The sequence below is a fragment of the Sprattus sprattus genome, assembly GCF_963457725.1.
Source record: "Sprattus sprattus genome assembly, chromosome: 4".
NCBI classification, from domain to species: domain Eukaryota; kingdom Metazoa; phylum Chordata; class Actinopteri; order Clupeiformes; family Clupeidae; genus Sprattus; species Sprattus sprattus.
The window spans coordinates 28,175,432-28,189,852 of NC_137923.1; the positions used below are offsets into that span (position 1 = coordinate 28,175,432).

The following is a 14,421-nucleotide window of genomic DNA, read 5'->3' on the forward strand; positions in this document are numbered from 1 at the left end:
ATGCTCAGAAAGATTTCTTGTCTTAAATGGTCGATTTAATCTTCATTATTATGGTTCCATTCCCTTAATAAAGTATGTGGCATCACCTGGCTGTAGATGAAAAATGGATAGGCATTCTGTCTTGGTGAGGCCTTCAAAGACTCTTTTCTTTTTGAATATCATTCTTCACTTCAGAAATGTAATACGTAAATGTAGTTCATTAATAGGCTATGGATAAAGGAATTACAACATATGAATTGACTAGTTGTTTTAGTTGCTGTATTGATCAAACAATCAATCAATATGGTTTCTTCAACTAGTCCACCCTATAGACAGCATATCTTAAATTGAGTTCTGTAACAGTCCGTACTCTTTGTCCCTGAGGTTAGGCTATGCTCTGGTATGTTAAGCAGCCTAGCCTTCTCATTCTAATCCTCCTCATACTCTCGCACATCCTTCATCTCCTTCATCTGTCCAGTTAACACCTTCACCATGAACAGGATGATATACTACAAAGAACAAATGCAAGTCCGTGAGACATATGAGACATGATATGAAGAAAGAAACATTATATGAGAATCAGACATGCTATGAAGAAAATATCTGATATGTAGCAAACATCAAATCTAAGAAACAGACCAAACCAAATGTCTTCAACAGTGTCAGAGTACTATGACTTCCTCTGCAACCCAACACATTTCTAGCGGATCCTAGTGGAGACATACTGTAGGAAAGGAGGTGGTGGAGAGACAGAATACTCACCAGAAACCAATAGATATTCATAAGAAGGAGTGTGAAGAAGAGGAAGTTGTAGAAAAAATAGAAAGGGATATTAGGGACAGACTCGAGACTGGCTATACAGGTGGCGTACAGCACTTTGAGAGGAAACCAGTAAAGGCAAAACCAAAATCTGCACGGAAACACACGAGCGGAGGCACTCATAAGATCTACACAGGGACAAGAATGAAAGTACAGGGAGAGAGCGAGAGAGAGAGAGAGAGAGAGAGAGAGAGAGCAAAGAACATGCATAACTTCCACCATGCCATTCACTCAGAAGGTGTTTGCCTGCATTGATTAAACTAAGTAGCTCACTTTTATGAAATAGCAATTGCAAAAGGTTGATCAGCAGTGTTCAAAACTGTAAAGAATAATTCATTTCTGATATTGGATTATACACCTCTGGACAACAGGCAAACTATTGTAATTATTGAAAAGAACAGACAAACTCTCTTTTACTTTGCACCTACGAGAAAACAAGGTCTTATATACCTAAACGATAAAACTTTACCAAAACATGCACTAATTCCACAATAGTTCGGCAGTGTTTCTATATAGAGCTTAGTTTGTAAACTGCTTTGCACAAGGCCTATCCCAAATAATCATAAACATATGACTTTACAGATACCAGCACGCTGCCTAAATTCGATACAATTAGTTACAACCACTCACCAGGTAATGGTAAAGCTGATGCAGCCCAAAGTAGTGATGGTTTCATTGATGAACCTGCAGGCCCCACCACTGTTCTTTAGGTACACATTGAGTTTGGTGAACTCCAGCTGAATGTCGTTGGTGTCGTGAAGGAAGAGAACCAGCACCCCGATTTTATGGTACCTGCGAAAGGTGTAGAGAGTCATTAACGAGGCACACCTGTGTGTCAGAAAGCCTGCATGTATTTCCCTTTTTTTTCCCAGACCCTGATTTTACTTGTTTACACTCTGATGTCAATTACACATCACCTTGTTGTCAAAACACTGTACATAATGTTCAGTTGTTGCACACACTTCTCAAGTAAAATCTCAAAGCATCAACCTACAAGACACAAATAGTCAAATCTCTAAACATTCAGGCCTTTTGACCAATTTGCAGTAAGGACTGCACCATAAAAGTGTCTTGAGCCTCTGTTTTGTTTGGTAAACTATGGAGAACTTTGAAAAGATCGACAACCAGAGAAGGAGAGGGGTAAGAGTGAGAGGAGGAGGAAGAGAAGGACAAGAAGGAGGAGGAGGACAATGAGGAGGAAGAGAATGAGAAGGACAAGGAGAAGAAGGAGGAGGAGGAGGAGAAAGAAGAAGGAGAATGGTCATCTCTAATGAGATTTGGGCCGCTGTGGTAGACCATGTGCTCAACCATGGTTTGAGCATGAGGGAGGCTGGCCAGAGGGTCCAACCAAATCTCAGCCGCTTCCCAGTTGTTGTCATCATTAGAACCTTCAGGATGGAGAACAGGTACGAAATCTATTTGCCTTGTGTACTGTAATACTGCATATCAATAGAATACACTGTGCTCACAGTATTTGTATTTTGCAGGACTGAAAGAGAACCACACTGTGGAGGAAGAACACACACTTTCAATATTTTTTTAAAGCAAAGTAGCATTTTGCAGGAGATATAAAGGGTTTTGCATTTTGTGTAAGTTGTTTTGGGATTTGTGTTTAGAGTTTTGAGAAAACGAGGCCAAGCGTTTCAAAAAATGTTTGTAAGCAATTGAGAAAAACAAAAGTATTTTGTATACAATATAATGTCAATACAATCTAGTGTTTGGTGGAACAGGAGACTGAAATTGTAAATATGGTTCCTTGTCGTAGTAACCTACGACAGTACAGATGGGACGTGACATCGTCACGGATCCAATTCGAATACACTAGTCATTCACGCCGGAAGGCTGAAAAATGTCAATCATCTCCTGAGCCCGCCCCCTCAGGAGCACATATAAAAGGCAGCGCTTGACATATGATCACCCTCTTTTCCAATTTCGACGTTAGGTATCCGTACCTAACCTCACTCTTCGTTACGCTCGAAAAATTTTGCTACTTGCTAATTTATCCTCGTGTGCTTAAAACTCTTTGTAGCCGGTGAGTTGGGTTTATCCCTTTCACTAGCTCTGGGTGCAACGAGTTTATTGGCTTGTTTTATTCTGCTATTCTGTCGAGTCGCTGTATTGTAACGTGTTACTAGCCAGTCGCTGACTAGCTTGCTAATCACCTGCTAAGTGCTTGTTACTTTACTTCACTTTACGAGTACTCCAGCGCCGACTGGGGGGGCTCCCCCACTCGGCCCTCGTGCTCCGTCGGCTTCCAGCAGCGTAGTGTGTGGCAACCACCCTCGTGCCGTTGCCTCATCCGCTAGCCCTTCCCACTCGCCCATACCTCCCCTCGCCCCACTGGTGGCAGAGGACCGCGAGGCGGTGGAACTGCCCTCTTGCTTCAAGGAGTTGCCTGCCCTCGAGCTGGATTTCGGACTGGACACCGAGAGCCTGCCTGAACTCGAGGAGCTCTCGGATGAGAGCGAGGAGATGGACGTGACCGAGCAGCTGCCCGTCACCTCCAGGACCCTGGGCCAACAACTGCACGAGGTGGCGCTGAGGGCTGCGACCTACCTCGGTCTCCCTCTCCCGTCACCTCCCGTCGTGCAGCCTTCCCTGCTGGACGGCGAGTTCTACGGCGGCCCTCCAGCCTCAGCTCCCAGCCCCCTCCCCTTCTTCGCGGAGGTGCACAGAGAGCACACAGCGACCTGGGCCACACCCTATTCTGGACGGGCTCCGGTCCCAGGCTTCGCCGCCTACCTCCACCTCGACCAGGCAAAGGAGAGCGGCTACCTCTCCGTCCCTCAGGTAGAAGACGCGGTGGCTGCATACCTCTCGCCCTCTGCTCCCACAGCGCGTCTCGGCCAGAAGCCCACCCTGCCGTCCCGGGTTTCCCGTCACCAGGCTTCGTTGGCTGAGAAGGCGTACCTGGCGGCTGGGCAAGCCGCCTGCTCCAACAACACCTCTGCTCTCCTGCAGCGCTGTCAAGCAAGGCTGCTTACTGAGCTAGCCGCGTCGTTGGGAGGCGAACACCAGGTGGTATCTGAGCTGCGGCGGGCTACTGACCTCTCTCTCCGCCTTACCCGCTGCACAGTGCAGGCACACGGGAGAGTCATGGGCGCCTCTGTCGCGACTCTTCGCTCGCTCTGGCTGTCTCTGGCGAGGCTCAGCGACAAAGAAAAGGCTCCTCTCCTAGACTCGCCACTCACCACCGACGGGATCTTCGGTGAGTCCGTGGAAACGATGGCCGCCCAGTTTGAGGCAGAAAAGAAGAGCAGCGAGGCTTTCCGAGCCTGGATGCCACGCTCTACCTCTGACCAACGCTCTTCTGATCAGGCGACACCAGCCACGGGGTCCAAGCGCAGCGGCTTCTGCTCACCAGCGCCTCCGCCAGCTAAGGTGCAGGCTCACCGTGGATGGCACAGACACCCCTTCCGTCTCCCGGAGCAGCCCGACTCGCATCAGCCTGCTCCGCGCCAGACGCAGAGCGCACCCCACGCCCCACACCAGAACGCTGCCAAGCGTGGGAAAGGTCGCGGATTCTCTCCAGCCTCCTGATCCAAGGCTGAGGAAGAGGAGAGGGGGAGAGGTGGAATCCTCACCACCAGGGAAATTGGCCCGATACTCGCATGCAAAACTCATGCCAGCAACGGTTTGTCATGTTACACCAACACAAAATATCTCTGTCCCAACTGTCCCTTTAGGCACAGCGCTTCGACATGTAAATGTAACTCCTCCCGCAGTGTCCCCACTGCACATCACACATTTTTTATTCAAACTGAGGGGGCAACCCCAGATCTCGTCCCCCTCCTCAGTCGGAGCGGGCACAGATCTAGACTTAATCAGATTGAATATGAGCGAGCTAGTGCTCGACCTATTGTTTTCGCTCTCGGTCCAACCTGCACGGTTGTGTGGAGAGCATTTCGGTGGGTTATACGCTCCAGTTTGCCCGCCCCCCCCTCCCCAAGGTTCAGGGGCGTAGTTCAAACGATAGTGCCACGGCATCAAGCGGTCTTCCTACAGGAGGAAATAGACTCCCTCCTGAGAAAAGGAGCTATTCAGTCTGTTCCGCTCGGAGACGAGAACAGGGGGTTTTTCAGTCGCTATTTTCTAGTTCCAAAAAAGGACGGAAAATATCGACCGATCTTAGACCTCCGTATTCTGAACAAAGCTCTCAGACCGATGAAATTCAGAATGCTGACCCCTCGTCTATTGATTCAGTACATAAGATCAGGAGATTGGTTCACCTCCATCGATCTAAAAGACGCATACTTCCATATCCCGATTCACCCCAGACACCGACAGTTTCTGAGGTTTGCGTTCGGAGGGAAGGCATATCAGTTCTGCGCGCTGCCTTTCGGTCTAGCTCTGGCACCAAGGGTATTCACGAAATGCGTAGAAGCAGCCATCGCCCCTTTGCGGAGACAAGGCTTGCGTATTCACAATTACTTAGACGACTGGCTCATTTGCTCAAAGTCAAAAGAAGCGGCGTTGCAGGAGTGCCATCTAGTGGTGTTGCACCTACATCGTCTGGGCTTCGTGGTGAACAGAGACAAAAGCGTCTTAATTCCCAGTCAATCCGCTCTCTTCCTAGGCATGGATTTAAACTCCACCTCTATGACGGTTGGTTTATCTCAGGGAAGAATAGAGGCAATCAGGTCGTGTGTGAGTCAGTTCAAACTGAAAAAGAAAGTCTCATCCCTTCTTTGCCAAAGACTAATGGGGATGATGGCTTCGGCCGCTAGAGCGTTACCTCTCGGAATGCTACACGCACGGCCCTTCCAATCGTGGTACCTCTCTCTGAAACTCAGTTCCGCCAGGAACAGTTACGAGAGAGTGACAGTAGATGCCAGGTGCCTGAAAGCACTGGCGATCTGGAGAACGCCACACTTCCTCACGGCGGCAGCGCCGATGGGCATAGTGACACGTCGCTTAGTGATAACCACAGACGCTTCCACGACAGGGTGGGGAGCGATCTGCGAGGGGAAATCAGTGAACGGCCTCTGGTCTGCGACGGAGGCCGAGTCACACATAAATGTCTTAGAACTCAAGACGATTTTCCTGGCGCTGCAGCACTTTCTGCCCATGTTAAACGGTCAGCACGTACTAGTCAGGACAGACAACACGTCAGCGATCGCCTATATCAAGTGATCGAACGGATCTGGCTGCGTTTTCACAGGGCTCAGGTGGACCTGTTTGCCAACAGGGAAAACACCTGCTGCCCTCTCTGGTTCTCGCTGGGGGGAGACAACCCCCCATTAGGTGTGGACACGCTGGGCCACCAATGGCCGAACAGGCGTCTTTACGTTTTTCCCCCAATCCCTCTCCTTCAGCAGGTGCTGAGCAGGATAATGGACGAGGGCAGAGAATTCATATTAGTAGCTCCCCATTGGCCCAATCGACCATGGTGCGCGGATCTCTACAGGATGTCAGTGCGGCCTCCCTGGGTGCTACCTCTACGGAGGGATCTCCTGACGCAGGCGCACGGCACGATATGGCATCCACGACCGGAGCTGTGGCGGCTCAGTGCCTGGCACCTGAAAGGAGCAGGCTCATAGCTTCGGGTCTGTCTGATGCAGTGGTGTCCACGATACAGAGTGCTCGGGCTCTGCCGACACGGTCCCTCTATACGCTGAAGTGGCGCAGGTTTGATCAATGGTGTGTCGCGCGTCAGTACGACTCCATCAACTGCGCTTTGAGCGTCATTTTTAGAATTCCTGCAGCATTTATTTGACGAGGGGAAGGCTGCTTCCACTCTCAAAGTTTACCTGGCGGCTATTTCAGCCTGTCATGCAGGCATCAATGGTAAAACCCCAGGTAATCACCCTTTAACGTCAAGCTTTATGGCTGGCGTTAGGCGTCTCAGAGTGCCTGATAGGCACTTGGTGCCCTCATGGGATCTACTGGTGGTTTTATGCGCTCTTACAGGGCCTCCGTTCGAGCCCCTTGAGGAGGTAGACATGAAATTTGTCTCTTTTAAAACTGCGCTTTTACTGGCTCTTGTGTCAGCCAAGCGCGTGGGCGATTTGCGCGCTCTGTAAGTCAGCGCATCTTGCCTTCAGTTCGCGATCGCTGGTGATAAAGTGGTTATGCGACCTAATGCTGCCTACACACCCAAGGTGGTTTCGACTCCTTTTCGCAACCAAGTAATTGAATCGGCAGTGTTTTTCGCCTCCTCCTTTCGCTTCAGCGGATGAGGAGCGCCTGAATAAACTATGCCCGGTGCGCGCTCTCCGATGTTATACAGAGCGCACGAGTGCTTTCAGAAAAACTGACCAGCTGTTTGTCTGCTTGGCGCACAGGCAAGGGACAGACCTCTTTCAAAACCAAGCCTTTCCCGTTGGATAGTGGAGGCTATCGTTTTGTCTTATAAGAGTTTATCCTTAGAGCCCCCAGTGAAGTTGCGTGCGCAGTCCACTCGGGGAGTTGCTTCCTCCTGGGCCTTGTTGAAAGGCGTCTCAGTTGAGGACGTATGTAAGGCTGCGAGTTGGAATTCTCGCTACACCTTCATAAGATTCTATATGTTAGATGTGTCGACCCCCTCCTTCTTGCAGGGAGTCTTGCACGCTGAAAATTCAATAGCCCCCCGGAGCCTGTGAATGGTTTCTTAAATATGAACGGGTGTCAGTCCTTTTTCATGGTTAAATGCTGACATTCCGGTATATGGGGATATCGTGTAGACATACGATTGGAAATCGTTGTAGTCTACATGGAATGGTTATTACAAAAATATATACTATGTGTTCATTAGCTTTTATGGTCAAACGCAGATGAACCGTTAACCACCAGCTGCCATGTGTGCCTCTTGGGAGGTCAGAAATACGAGGAGCTGGTCAAGGCTGATTGACACTGTATTTTTCACGCGTGAAGGGATACGGTCCCATCTGTACTGTCGTAGGTTACTACGACAAGGAACGTCTCGGTTACTTACGTAACCTCGGTTCCTTTAGTCGGAACCGTAGACAGCACAAAGTTTGCGTGTACAGTGTCCATTCTTCTTGGAGTGGGTGTGTTCTTATGTTACGCTCAAAATTGTCCAAGAGGGTGATCATATGTCAAGCGCTGCCTTTTATATGCGCTCCTGAGGGGGCGGGCTCAGGAGATGATTGACATATTTCAGCCTTCCGGCGTGAATGAATAGTGTATTCGAATTGGATCCGTGACGATGTCACGTCCCATCTGTACTGTCTACGGTTCCGACTAAAGGAACCGAGGTTACGTAAGTAACCGAGACGTTTGTGAGAACAACGGTATCACACGGTTTACAGTACTGTACTGTTCTGTGTGTACCAAAATAAAACTTTTGCTACATATTTGTGTGCTGTTTTATGTTTGACTATGAAAAATGTAGGCCTATTCTCGAGTCATTGTCATTCATATGGTGTGTTCCATTTTGATGATTGTGTTTTCAATTTTGTACTGCAGTGTGCTAAATGCTTGGTAGTGTGCAGCAAATGCTTAGTTGTGTGTACTCAATGAATGTATGTGTGTGTCTTTTGAAAATATGGCTGTGTGTACCAAATGAAAACACAAGTTCCATTTTTTGAACAGTTAAGACATTTGATGGCAAAGAGTCATCTTGCAAAGAAAGTGTCAGGTTTAGCATTTTGTGTGTGAGGTTTTCAGTTTTCTGTGTGCAGTTTTTAGAAAGCCATTATTGTTTTGAAAAACGGGTGTTAACAATTGTGAAAAACTGTAATTCTTGCTTCTCTGTTTTTGCTCTCTGGAGACTATCTTTTAAAAACTGGTGAAATTGAACTCCTTTAAGCAACTCCTCCTGGAAGGTTGCTGACCTGAACGCATAGGAGAATGTGATCAGCACCAGTGTGACCACATGGTGAGTCACCATGAGAACAGAATCCCTCCGCCATATACATCCATGTCAAGTGAAGCATACTGTATATGGAATGTCCATAGAAGCTGCCCTGGAGCAGGTAGGCAATGGTGATGTCAGTGGGAATGGTCATTCCACTTTTCCAGTCTATGACGAAAAACCAGAGACAACAAGTGTCTAAGGTACCACTATTAAATATGTCTTTTGCAAATATGCCATGCAGTGGACACTGTGCACTCCTTCGAGTGAAAGAGAAATAAGCCTTTTGTATTTTTAGGCAACCTGGTCCAACTAACACCAACTGCCGGCCCACACTGACCCGACTGCAGTGGTGGACGAAGTAAACCAATTGTGTACTTGAGTAAAAGTACAGTTACATAGCATTGAATATTACTCAAGTAAAAGTAAAAGTATTCACCTCATTTTTTTACTTGAGTAGAAGTACAAAAGTATCTGCCTTCAAAAATACTTAAGTATTAAAAGGTTTTTTTTTTTTAACTGTCACATCAAAACCCCTACTTGAACAGGTGAACAATGCTTTACATTTGCCTAATCAAACCCAAAATACTCAAAACTATATTATCTTTAAGTAAGACCAAGTGGTTTTGAAGCAACAACACAAAAAGCATTCCTTCAAGTTTCATTATTTTATTTTCCATTAATTTCACTTGTCATAAACAGAGTAGTCATAGGAATGAATTGCGAAGTTCACTTCGCTTGGCCATGAATTTGACTGTGTCCCCGGCGTTAACGTTTGGTGAGGGAGGCTGTATTAAACTGACACTTAGCATCTCAACAGATAATTTGGGTGCTAGCATATTGCTTTGGATAAAAGCACCTGTTAATGTAATGTATTTCAATGTAATATAATCAACCGGGGCATATTTATAACCACTCTATTAGTAGTAGTCATGTAATGGCGAACTTACATTGATGAGCTTTTTTAAATTTGATGGCGAGTTCCAGAATGCCGACAGCGTAGTGTTCTTAATGCAGAGGCGACACTTGAAGTAACTTGAAGGACTCTTTTTTCTTTTCTATGAATTCAAACAATTCGGCTAAATAAGGCCAGGGGTATTGGGCAGCAACTTCTGTTTCATCCGATGATGCTGCAGTCAGCTCCTCAGCCATTTACCTGACAAATAATATTAATAATCTCTAGGAGTAAGAACTCTCAATGACCACAAGCACGTACACCACCTTGTGCTTCCAGCTCCAGCGTGACTTTGCAATTCTTCTATCAGGCAGTGTTGCCAACTTTTCTGTTAGGAAAGTAGCTGTAAGCTCTCTGAAAAGTCGCCAGAAGTCGCTAGATGACGTAATCAACTAATTTGCATAATATGTAAATAAGCTGCGGATGCGCACAATATGCAATTCTGACGGGGTAACACTAATATTTTTCCCGCGAATACAAAGTTCTAATATGTTGCTGTTATTTCGTCAGACTGCGCTATGTGAGTGGAGAGGAGACCATGACAGCTCTCGTGAGATCAGTTGTAACATGAACTGCAGAACAGGATATGTGAGATGCTTTTTCAGTGCTTTGTCAACACAAAAATCCACCAAATGACAAAAAAAAAAAAGTCGCTAGATTTGTCGCTAGTCGCTTTTTGCTAAAAAAGTCGCCAAGGGGGTCTGAAAAGTCGCCAGATATAGAGACAAAGTCGCTAAGTTGGCAACACTGCTATCAGGACGACGACACCTGTTGTTAACTTCAGCAGATAATCGCGCGCTGTGCGCTGCCGCTGATTGGTTATAGTCGCGATACACTTTGACCTTTTGGTATTTTATTAAAAATAAAAAAGGAACGAGTAAGGAACGAGTGTTTCTGTAAATGTAAAGAAGTGAAAAGTAATAATTTTCGCTTTAAATGTAGTGAAGTAAAAGTATAAAGTCTTACCAAATAAATGTACTTGAGTAAAGTACAGATACATGGAAATGTTACTTAAGTACAGTAACGAATTACATGTACTTCGTTACTGTCCACCACTGCCCGACTGTATGTGTTTGTTGGCGTTAGTTGTAGAATGTTGGCGTTTGTCGGGGCAGTGTGCAAGCTGCTTAAGTAATTCCTTTTACTGTCACAGTACATTGGATTACCAATAGGTTGATACATTTCACACAGCAATCTTTTCACAATATGCCCATACAATAAAACATACACAGTTCATCGCCATGACAAAGGCCGTCCTTTAATGTCTAGCAAGTGTGTACCATGAAAGACAGAATGCGGGTCTTGAAAGAAATTCGGTGAGAAAGAGGAGATAGGCACTGTATGACCAGGAAACTGAGTAGAAAAGGAACTTCTAAGCACTCTCTGGCATCTTCACAGCATCTTTGGGTTAGAGGTGACACCACTGGGCAACTGGCTGTAGCAGAAGAAAACAAAGAGAAAAAAGTACATTATCCAGCCAGGGAAAAAAGACCTAAGGCTGAAGTCTGGATGTTTAGTTATGTTGTATAAACAAAGCCTGTATTACAAGGGTGTTGTAATGATCAGCTGAAGACCCCAAACCCTGGAAAGAAAACTTACGACTGATATCTCCATAAGGACCCTACCAAACTAAATAACAAATGCCAGTATTACTAAAGATATCTTCTCACTTTCTCTCTCTCCTTCCATATCAAAAAATACAATTAAAATATTTTATCTGTGTGTGTGCAGGTTGCAAGTTGCAGGCAGTGTATGTTGCACTGTGAAAGAGTGCTATAAAAGATCTCGGGTGTGACAAGCAACTGTCCTCGCTCACCAGAACTAAAAAAGAAAACTTACAACTGATATCTCCATAAGTACACTACCAAACTAAATAACAAATGCCAGTATTACTAAACAGATCTTCTCCCTTTCTCTTTCTCTCTCTCTCTCCTCTTCCATACCATATTGCTTATGCCTATAATAACACTGATAAAATAGCCAATACTGTTAAATCTACTACCCAAATGTATCTCCCTATCTGTTTCTGAAATTGATGTCTACTAACATAAATGTTCTCTCTCCCTTATAGCATGTTCCAATCACTGATGGAAGTGGAACTATTGCTCCTCACCCCCACCACTCCGCATCTACGCACATGGACAGCTGAACTCTATCCACTCACTTTCTTCCTTTTCTTCCCTTTTCTCTCCCTACTAATCAGGACTATCTCCGCTATGGGACGCTGCTGTAGTCTCTCCACCTGGTCTACCTGGAGAAACCCTCGGCCAATCGCACCCACCGCCACTGCATTGCCGTACACGTACTCTACCCAATACCCTATGCTAGCATTTATATACAATATACATTATTGCCACCACTGAAATGTTTCTCTGTCCCTACATCCCTTACCCCTGTAACAGTACTATTGGTACAGTAATCTGGTCTTGCCTGTATCATGTGTTTACCACCGGATGTCTGTATACTTACTATGTCCAGCGACCAAATGCTGGCTGTGTATAACCCCTGTTGCTTCCTTTCCCCTTTTGCCACACAACCCTCCCCCTTCCCCCCTTCCCACCTTCCTGTCTCCACCCAGCCGACCTCAAGCAGATGGGTCCCCCCTTATGTGCCGTGGTTCTGCCTAAGGTTTCTTCCTGCTTAACAGGGAGTTTTTCCTTGCCCCTGTTGCCATTGTGCATGCACTAAGGGGGTTTAGGCTCTGGGCTCTGTTAAGCGCCTAGAGGCAATTGTATTGTTATGGCGCTATACAAATAAAATAGAATTGAATTGAATTTGGTGGAGTTTATCTTGTTTTAATATGATTTTCTTCAGTTGTTGCATCTCCTTCCATCTACACCAATTGTTTTAATTTCACCATGCTCCTGTTTACAATTTCTCAGAGGTTTAAGAAAGTGCCCATTGGCATTCAGAGACGTGAATCTGTGAAGAGCTGCCAAGGGATTCTTTCCCCTCAGTTCCAAAACCCTCATACCCACAAAGCCGGGAGAGTATGAATCACTGGTGCCCATGGTAACAAGTTTGCAGTTTGCAGTTGCCTTGGAAGGGCTGACCGTGTGCAAATCCTGTACAATAGATTATACAGTTAACCAATACATTATACAGTAAACCAAGACACTGACACAAATGTGAAAATAACTCTCCTGGTATGTGTTACAGAAACCAGTTCAATGTTGGATTGTGATTAGTGCCTGTATTTTGCAGGTTGTCTGGTGAGCGTGTGTGTGCGTGTGGTCATCTCCCAGGAAATCCAGGAAATGTCCTATACTTTTGGATTCAGATTGGAAAAATGCAGTCTCCTTAATTGACCAATTTAGCCTTGACTTTTTAAGGGTAAAATGGGTATTCGGGTTGGGATATTTTAGCTGGACTAAATAGTTGTATATTAGGCTAGTCTTCAACTGCATTTAAATTTGGGAAATAAGACATTAAAATGGCTTTGAGGGTCACAATTAACTTTTCAATACAATCTGACTTGACAATACAAGGAAAAGAAAATAGTTTCATTGCAACTGTCCATGAGATTAAAGCTGACCAAAATAGTGTGTTACCTGCGAAAAACTTGCGGTAAATTTACGTCTTGTTATCGTGCATAATACCGCGCATAAACAGACAATGCCCACCTCGGTCCAGGTAAGGCAAGCATGGGCACAGAAAGTGCTTTTTAGAGAGTTCAAGATCACAGTTGGTGCAGGCTCTCATAGCACCACGTACCACGCTGTATCCTTGTGTTACGAGATCGGCGTATCCTGGGCCAGGTAGATGTGCCCTACTGTCACTACCTATGATATTATCTGCATGATTATGACTATCCATGTTACCATCAAATCACTCAATACAACATAACAATTTCTCCAAAGCAGAACTCCAACTTCAGGCTACGCCTGCTTTTATAATCACTCCAAAAGATGGTCTAAGCGATGGCAATGCTGAATATCAAATGTCATCCCATGCGATTATTAAAAATGGATACAGAAGTTTATGACTCGTCAACACAAATGATTTAGGTGAGCAATTATCTGCTGTAATATTTTGGAATAAAAGTCCATTTGCGCTTAATTGCCACGCGACTCTAGCCTGACGATGTCATACTCATAATTCTAGTCAGAATATGAGTCTGTACTAGCCTGACGATGTCATACTCATAATTCTAGTCAGAATATGAGTCTGATACTGAACCATTGGGCTGTGATTATGGGGCGTGTTTCAACGAACCAGGGGAAAAAAAATGCCTCTTCGCTCAATTGGATACCTAGAACCAATCAGAGCAACGTAGTATGACCATCTGATACATTAAAACTTTAACCTGATCCCGTAGGAAGGACGGCAAAAACATAATTTCGATCGACAAATGCCTTGATCGCGTTTCTCTGTTCCTCTTTCAAAATGAATGCGCTGTCAATATCTGTTGAGATATGCCTGCTAACATTACTAATTAGCAGCAATGCTAGCTAGCTACTATGTGTTTCAATGGATTTTTGGTGTAAGCGTTAGCAATGACCTAACAATAATGGTCTAGAGCGCTTCAGTTAAGACATACAATCCTCGGCAACATTCGTGTTGCACATATACAACTAACCGAGTCAATGTAGACATAAAAAAGTTGTGTAGATAGCATCATTTACATAAAATATGTCCCACTTAAAAGCTCCCGATTCACCCACCGCCATCTTGGATGGATTTCGAATCTACTGCTTGATCATCTGTCCATCATTATAGTATAAAGCCCACCCTGACAATTAGATTGGTACGGCTTTATCCGACCGATGATACTCTCTCCCAACTAGCTCAAAGCCAGACCGAATCTCCCAGACCAAACATTTTGTGGGCGGAGTTCGGGCTGGTATCCAGGCTAAGTCTGTACTGCTCCATT

General features: G+C 45.5%; 1 pseudogene across 1 annotated transcript; it reads right to left on the minus strand.

The window, feature by feature from the left end:
- Positions 1–407: 407 nt before the first annotated feature.
- On the minus strand, positions 408–12,559 carry LOC308363441 (ceramide synthase 1-like; annotated as a pseudogene). Its single transcript has 6 exons — positions 12,523–12,559; positions 10,829–10,949; positions 8,574–8,642; positions 1,483–1,590; positions 742–889; positions 408–488 (listed from the first exon to the last, which is right to left on the minus strand). The product of its transcript is annotated as a ceramide synthase 1-like (transcript).
- Between the last annotated feature and the right edge of the window lie 1,862 nt (positions 12,560–14,421).